Genomic DNA, 8,787 nt, shown 5'->3' with positions numbered 1-8,787 from the left:
CTAGAGAAAACAAAAACTTCCGGGAGTCACTTGACTTTCAAACACGTTTCAAAATAAAAGCATAGGAACCTTCTCAGCTACAGTACATGGCTCTGTGGTGGTCGTAGGAAAAACATAATTACAACAATCAAAGTTTAAAAATAATGTACGGTATTATTTTTAGTGGATGAAGGCTACAGACAACATGAAGTGAATCGAAACTGGCCTCTGTAAAAGCTGAATTTGTATCTGGATTGTACTATGTTTTTGTATGGACGTGGTGTTGGGTGCCTGCACATATGCACACATGGCATCAACGCATGGTGTTGTGTGCAGGCGCCCTACACTCTGTCTTTGTACTATGGATTGTACTATGTTTTTGTATGGACGTGGTGTTGGGTGCCTGCACATATGCACACATGGCATCAACGCATGGTGTTGTGTGCAGGCGCCCTACACTCTGTCTTTCGTTTTCTTTTCTTTTATCCCCCTGTTCCCCTCACTGTATATATACTTTTTTTCCCTTTTCGCTTCCTATATGATGAATTCCTGTTCTGTTCTTTAACTACATAGAAGTGTCTATTTGTTTGTCTCTAAATGTTTTGATGAATTGAACAATGTGGACCCTGTTGTAAACAAGTGTAAGGCTTAATTGGGTCGTCCACTCACAGTTAACAGTCTTTGTATTGAGTTTGTGCTTGAAATGTACTGTAATTCTGCAAACTGTTAATAAAGATTTCAATCAATCAATCAAAAAATGCATTATGTTGATTTTGTGATTTTGGTTCAATTTGATTAGGTTCATTTCCAGAGAGACTGGGGTTGGTTTCTATTTGTGTAGCATTATTCTGTGTCTGTCTGTCTGTCTGGCTGGCTATTATAGTGAATGAGATATACATGTGTATAATAGAAAATAACAATGACAAGAGAAACAATCAAACTGACGTACTGTAGCCTATGCATGAAATGCATACGGTATTGAATAAATTGCTCAGTAGTTGCTTGACGGATCAAACCTTAAAAACAACTCACAATTTATTCCAATATAGAATCAAATGTGTATAAAAATGCTGCAGGCCTATAAAAACAACAGATTACTTGAGGTCATGAGATACCAGCCACCTCCCCCTACTATGGATACCACAGGGGGGCCGCCAAATCTTTGAGTGATAGGGTCTTTCCCCCCTTTTGTTTTTTTTACATAAACCAGGGTTTTACAACTTAGGGTTGACGACAGAGTACAGCATCTTGCAATGGGTCTGGTCCACAAGATTCGATACACCACCAAGATACCCATGTCCAAATATTTCCTTAATGTCAACGAAGTCCACACCCACAACACCAGAGGGAGTTCAACAAACCATGGGCTACCCAGATTCGGCACAAACAAGGGACTAACTTAATTTCTCCCCTATGCCACCAAAATGTGGAACGCCCTAACAGTCATGCGAATCCCTTGACTCCTTCAAAACCGCTCTCAAAGGGCGCCTACGGACGGCTGCAATTCGAAACGGGCCCCCGTAAAATCCGAATCCCCCCACCCCTTTTTCCCCTCACTGTATATGTTTTTTGGCCCTTTTACCTCCTCTGATGATTTCCTGTTTTGGCTATATAGAAGTGTATATTTGTACGTCTCTAAATGTTATGATGAATTGAACATGGTGGACCCTATTGTAAACAATTAAGTGTAATGCTTTATGGTTTATGCTATGGTGTCATCCACAGTTAACAGTCTTGTATTGAGTTGTGCTTGAAATGTACTGTAATTCTACAAAGTCCAAAATGTTAATAAATTCCTCAATCAATCAAAAGAGGGGGAAAGAGCCAAAGGTCAAGTTTATAATGTATTGACTATTGATTGACTACTTATTAAATGTCTGGAGAAGAAAAACACATTTAACATGAGTCCAATTATGTAGTAGGGGTCCCTGCTTAATCTTCTCTCTCTCAGCTAAGGGGTCCTTGGCCTGAAAAACGTTGAAGACCCCTGTTTTAGAGACTCGATCACTCAGATGAAATGTAAACAATATTAGTGTTAATGGAGGTGAAGGTTGTATGTTCCTTTTATTTTCACTAGATGGCAACACTACACAACTGGAGCAATATACATTGAAACTGATGATCTTTGTGGGGTTTTCTGACTGATGGGGAGACCCCAGTAGAGCTGGACAGTTGGACTCTGTTACTGAACACCTTAAGTTTAACCAGTTATTTATAACCATTTCATATTTAGACAGACAGACAGACAGACAGACAGACAGACAGACAGACAGACAGACAGATAATAGATAAATACTATCTGCTACTTCTCTACTGAGTCAACACTGACGTCATCATTGATGAGCAGCAGTATGTAGGCATATCTCTTGTTGTTGTTGTTTTAAAAAACATTAGGCCTACTTAGAGTGTAAGCGGGGATTGATTTTCTACTACAGTCATGTCATACAGTAGAAAGTAGAAACATTAGGCCTACTGTCAACAGTGTCAAGGGGATTTATTCAAAAACAGTCATACAGAATTCGTCACAACACCTGCTGACAGCACGCATCATTGACACGAATGAGTTATATTAAAGGACCATATACACTTGTGGTAAGGACGCGCTGTGATTTAAATTGAATTGAATTGATTGGCGAGTAGTTGCTGTGGGCGTGGAAGAGCTAAGCATGATCGTCATTGACTGCTAGCATGTCATTGATTGCTAGCATGAGCATCTCGTTTCCTCTAATCTTGTTATAATTTGCCTACAATCAAACAAAAAAACGTTATAATTTCCCAATCAACCGTGCACCAGCCAGGTTAGTGGTGTCTAACGTGTACGTGTATGTGTGTGTGTGTGTGTGTGTGTGTGTGTATATGAGAGTGTGTGTGTCACAGTGTGTGTGTGTGTGTGTGTGTGTGTGTGTGTGTGTGTGTGTGTGTGTATGAGTGCGTGTGTCACAGTGTGTGTGTGTGTGTGTGTGTGTGTGTGTGTGTGTGTGAGAGAGAGAGAGAGAGAGAGAGAGAGTATAGAGAGAGAGAGAGAGAGAGAGTGTGTGTGACGTGTGTGTGTGTGTGTGTGTGTGTGTGGTGTGTGTGTGTACGTACGTGTGCGTGTGTGCGTCAATTTAACAAAGGTGCAGAGGATCAGAAATCAGCAGAGAGAGAGCGACTGTATGCCAAATTTAAATGAGCTCAATTGAGCCCAGACTTTTTTTTTTCTTCCTGGAAATAAAAACGTCTGCGTTTCCGAGGCTAGATAATAGCGGCTGAGAGAATGATGAAAAGCGCATATCCCCTCAGGTCAAAAGGCAAGGTGCACGTGGGGATCCTGGCGACAGACAGGCCTGGGCCACATCCACGTGTCACAGCCGCCACCACCTCCAACACCATGAAGGGATCGAACCTTCTTCAGGCGAAAACAACGTGGGTTCAGTGTGAGTTAACGACCTGCTTGAAATGGAGGCTGGTAAGTTATTGATCACAATGATAGTTAGGTTTTTTTTACACAATGGATCAAGCACGCCGGGCCAGTCGGGCTACTAATTATGATCTGGAGACGATGTACCACATGTGTGATGTGAGTGAGATCTGGTATTTTCTGCATTAACATAAAGCAAAGTAGCCTACACAGTTTACAACAACGTCCACCATAATTGTGACCTCACATTGGCATCAGGGATCTCCCTGATGTATTGATCCCTGATGTCATCAATATTAAGCCGGGCCCATAGATCCCTGATGTCATCAATATTGGCCAGCAACTCTACATCTGACCTCAAATCTCAGAATCAGCTCCATATATGGAGCTGATTCTGACATTCCATGATGATTGTTCCCCATCCAGTCTTCCTCTTCGATGTCTCCCTAGTGATAACTCTCCATTTAAATTAGACAGGTCACAGTCACAGGCCTGCCCCAAAGTTATTAGTGCAGCCGCGCCCGGCAGCCGGCAAAAAGTTCTCAACAGGCCGAAAATTAAGGCCCAACCCGGTCATTTCTCGCCCTCAGGCGTCTTACTGGTTCATTTTAATGCAAGTGTTTCTCTCTGTGTGTGTGTGTGTGTGTGTGTATGTGTGTGTGTGTGTGTGTGTGTGTGTGCGCGCGCGCTGATGTCTATGTGTGTGTCTCTCTCTCTCTCTCTCTCTCTCTCTCTCTCTCTCTCTCTCTCTCTCTCTCTCTCTCTCTCTCTCTCTCACACACACACACACACGGGTATAGGCAATATAAACTCAAAAAGTTCGGAAACGTAACTTTGGTCCATTATTTCTCCGCTTTAATAATACCAATTGGTATTGTATTTTACAGTCATGCAATCATATATGAATAGCAGCAAAATGGGTCAAAAATAATGTATGCCTTGGCCTTGCATCTAAATATGAAACTATGTGCCTCACAAATTACAGTTCATAACCAAATGACGTTTTCTTTTAATTGTCACATTAACATTCGTGTTTTCTTTACCACTTCATGTAAGGTGGATTGTTCTCGTGTGAAGCTGGACTTAAAACAGCCCTGGTTTTGCCACATGAACCCAGATCCAGCCTATCGATCCTGCACCGTAGCCCAGGACCAAACCACTGAGGATGTGGAGTTTGACTACTCCCCAATACCTGTTGGAACCCTGGTGCTGGCTGAATCAAGCAGCTGGCCAAAGTATGTATGGGATTGAGAGTTATTTAACTTATATATGTCCCAATTGTTCAGACCAGCTTAATTTTGATGCAAGTTTCTGCTGGCAAGCATAAGCAATTACAATACAATGTTACAGTATATCTCTGTATATCACTGTTGGGCAGAATTTGCAGAAACCAGCTATCATAATCTCAATTGTTCATTTACATTTTTTTTAGCACACAGTTTGAGGGTCCAATGGAGTTAGCTGGTTTTGCCAGAAGAACTTTTTAATACTTTTAATTGGTTCAATATTTGTTTAACTAACACACAGACGTAAAGGGTGTTCAATACAGTAGAATAGAAATAGAAAAATGGAGTTAGCTGGTTTCTGCCAGACAGCAACAATATGTTGATTGGGTATAGGGAGATACAATTGCATACAATTACATCCAGTACGTTTTTTTTAATGGCTATTATAACCTATGATGATTTGTGCCCAATGCTCAATTGCAGAAAGTGAATAAAGATTGAGAAAGGTCAGTCGTTCGACTGTCAGAGTCAATACTAGCCCATTTAGACCTGAAGCCGATTCTATAAATGCTTTCTGAATCAGTACGGTAGTTCTCACACTTTCACATTTAAAAATAAATAGCAGAGCTTGTATATCAGCTAACTTTGAATAGCCAACGCTGCATGCTTTCCCGGTTTTATGACCATTTCTGTTCCTGGCAGGGTGATATCGCTCTCGGTGGAAACCAAAAAAATGTTACTCATGACACAAAATAGTTTAATCACACAAAATAAACACTCCTGTTGTGTAAGGAACTTATGAGCTTTCCATAAGTAGTACTCGGTACTACTATACCATGTCAATTGTCCAGGATTAAGTATAACCATGATATAAATATGTTCCTGAATACAGGTGGCCTGCCATTGTGTGCCCAGACCCAGACTCAGGACGATGTGTGACTTTGCGCAATGACGGCAGAGTGAAGACATACCATGTTGAGTTCCTAGGAAAACCTCACACCAGATGCTGGTCCTCATCTAGACAAGTGGAGCCTTACCATCCCGTCAACTTTAAGGTATTGTTAAAACCGCTGTTTTGACTGCTCTGTTATTGGTTGGCTTTATGTTTGTTTATACCTCAGATTCCGTTCAGTTTTTCCATTGTTTGGTATTAACTGAAGTGAGATTTCCTGAAGATCTGGCATAATCATCATGTATGAAAGTTTGTGCAGCATTCACACAAAGTGGATGTGTACACTTTTTTCTGTGTTTCTCAACATGTGTTTCTCAACACGCATCTCAAGGTCAATGCTCTGGGTATCCTTTTAGGATCACGTTTCAAATCCATCAGCCGGGGCGCCTGATGGAGGGGAAATTAACTGGTTGGAATAACGTGTTCCTTCCACACGCTACGTCCAACCAGGGAAACTCCCCCCTGTCAGGTGTAAAGGAGCAATTTGGACACTCAAGCATGAAGGAAGCATGAGTTAAGTCTGTTGCTCTCCCCAGGTTGGCGGAGGGTGTGTAGAGCCCAGGATCACATTAGATGATTGACACAGGGGTGAAAAATGGGTTACAAAATCGTGGGATAAAAAATATATTAAAAAAAAATAATAAGTGAGAGCACACGTTCTACAACAAACAAACAGACCCTCCCATTGGCAGTGTTGCCAGGTTTTAGAAGAGAAACAAGCAGCCATGTCTATGAAAACAAGCCCAAAAGAAGCCTGACTGGGCTATCATAAAACAAGCCCAAAGTCGCTTGTAATAAGCGGACATGGCAACACCGCAACGCCTGCTCTGTCTCTGTAACAGTGGGAGACTGGGAGGGAGCTTGCTGTGCAGCGGAAAAGTGCTGTGGAGATTTTAATACCGAGACGACGTAAATGACAGTTATGACACAAGCACTGTAGGCTATATCACAAAAAAACGGACAATGATGTGTCCGGCCAGAGGTTGAGTTGGGAGGACAGGTGGGTCTAAAACCGGACATCTGGCCACCTTACGAGTCCACGACAGTAACGAAAAATGCTGTGCTGCTGATGATCTGACACCGGTTTGACATGTTCTAGTCCGTACTGCGTACTGCGTTGCCAGCGCACCATTAGTGTTCATGTTCAACTCATCTCCGTTGTGTGCATTATTCTCCAAAGCAACACTGCTGAAAGCAGCGGGACCGTACCTATGTTCCCTCAGCCCTATGTTCCCTCGGGTCCACGTCAATATGCCGACGGTCCGATCGACAACCTACCTCAAACCCTCACCCTAACCCTAACCTCCCCCGGGGCAGACACCTAAACCTAACCACCCACCCTCTCCCGACCCCCAGCGCACCTCGGACCAATGCTCCTTCTGAGGGAACATAGGGCTGAGGGAACATAGGGCTGAGGGAACATAGGTATGACCCCAAAGCGGCCACATGACGCAAGTAGCGAGTAACGGCAGCGCTAAAGCGACCAGTAACTGTAGTGTGATTATCAATTTTGGAGGAGTAGTGTCATTATATTACTCGCTACCGACCAAAGTAGTGTCGTTACAGTAACGAGATTTTCCGTTACTCGTTACACCCAACTCTGGCTACTAGTGGCTGCATCCATTCAGAGACTAGTCTGTCTGCCTGCCTCTCTCTTTTGGGGGGGCTGGGTACCCCAAAATTACAGCAAAATTAAAACACCCCAATTTTTTTCTGGCCACATTGCTTTGCCGCGCGACCGAAACGCACCGCGCAGCCCAGAAATGTTGTCTAGCCCGGGGGCCCTTGAAAGGATAAATCCAGCCCTGCCTCTGAGTGTGACTAGTCTTTGTTTGATGATCTCTGACTGGGACCAGAAGAAAAACAACTAGCATAAACACAGCAGTTTTGACAAAATCTCATTGCTTATACATCTTTCTTTGAGATTTACACCAGACAATTAAAAATCCGATCTTTTCTCCCTGATTCCGATCTCTTGAAAACCATGTGACGGAGCCGATTTCCGATCACCCGATCCGATCGGGACAACCCTAGTATGGATTATTATGAGCTGTCTGGCATCCATACAGCAGTGCTCTCTCCACTGGGCCTACAGCGCATGGCTGATGTCATGCACACAGTTGTCAGTGGCATCATCACCAACATCCAGGGAGACTGCGATCCCCAGAAGTTTATTTCTGAGAAATGTATTTGGCCATTCATCCATGGTGATTTGCACCAGCAAGGAATAGGTGCATTGAAGTGTAAGTGTGCGTGTGTGTGTGTGTGTGTGTGTGTGTGTGTGTGTGTGTGTGTGTGTGTGTGTGTGTGTGTGTGTGTGTCCTGGTCTAAACTGTTGATGATCTTTCCTACTGGCCACTGTGAAGGAGGTGCAGTTGATCAAAGGGATCAGCAAGAAGTCCTATGCTCTGGCGTTTGAGGAGGCTACCACGCTCGTTCACATGGAATGTAAGGACAGACTCCAGACGTGTCACTTCCTACCAGATGAATGTAAGTCCTTCAGTAGCTCGTGATATGTTCTATACACAACACAAGTAATGTAACTTTTTGAACGTGTGAGTGCGTCATACACTCATCCATTTTTCATCAGTGCTTGAGAAAGGTCATGAATACGCTGAAAATATGATAAACAAGTGAAAACATTAAATATAAGGCAGCCACACTTTCAGAAGTGGGATTGTGTCCAATCCAATAAGTGAGATGCATTCATACATTTAGAAAAAATTGAGTTCTACAAGCTCACACCTCATCACGTTTGGAGCTTGTACTTCAGCAATTTAAAACACAATTTAAAATGTAAAGTATTTGATTAATTATTATGTTTCTTGTTTACAGAGCCTAAAAGAAAAAGCAGAAATGCAATTTAGATTTGTGTTTCAATGCCAAAATCTATTAAATAGTTAATTGCAATTATTTAACAGTTAATATCAGTTAATTGTCATGTGACAGCCCTAGTCATAATAACTGTGTATGTGTGCAGTGTTATCTGATGATCAGACGCTGATGACAGAGATACAATACCTGATGAAGCAGTTTAAGCGAGGGCCCTCCAGCCATGCATGCAGCTGTGGGGTGAGTTTCCTCTGAGCCTGACCATATTCTGGCCATTTTGCAGAATGGCCACCCCCATGTGAATATGGTCAATCCACTCGACTGTTAGGTTATGATACAGCAAACATTGCTACGGACCCACATTGTGACTATGCCTCATTTATTTAGAAGTTTAGAGT

The sequence above is a fragment of the Protomyctophum bolini genome, assembly GCF_963924005.1.
Source record: "Protomyctophum bolini genome assembly, chromosome: 7".
Taxonomy (NCBI): Eukaryota; Metazoa; Chordata; class Actinopteri; order Myctophiformes; family Myctophidae; genus Protomyctophum; species Protomyctophum bolini.
The sequence above is the reverse complement of the archived record's forward strand: the minus strand, read 5'-3'. Positions refer to the sequence as shown.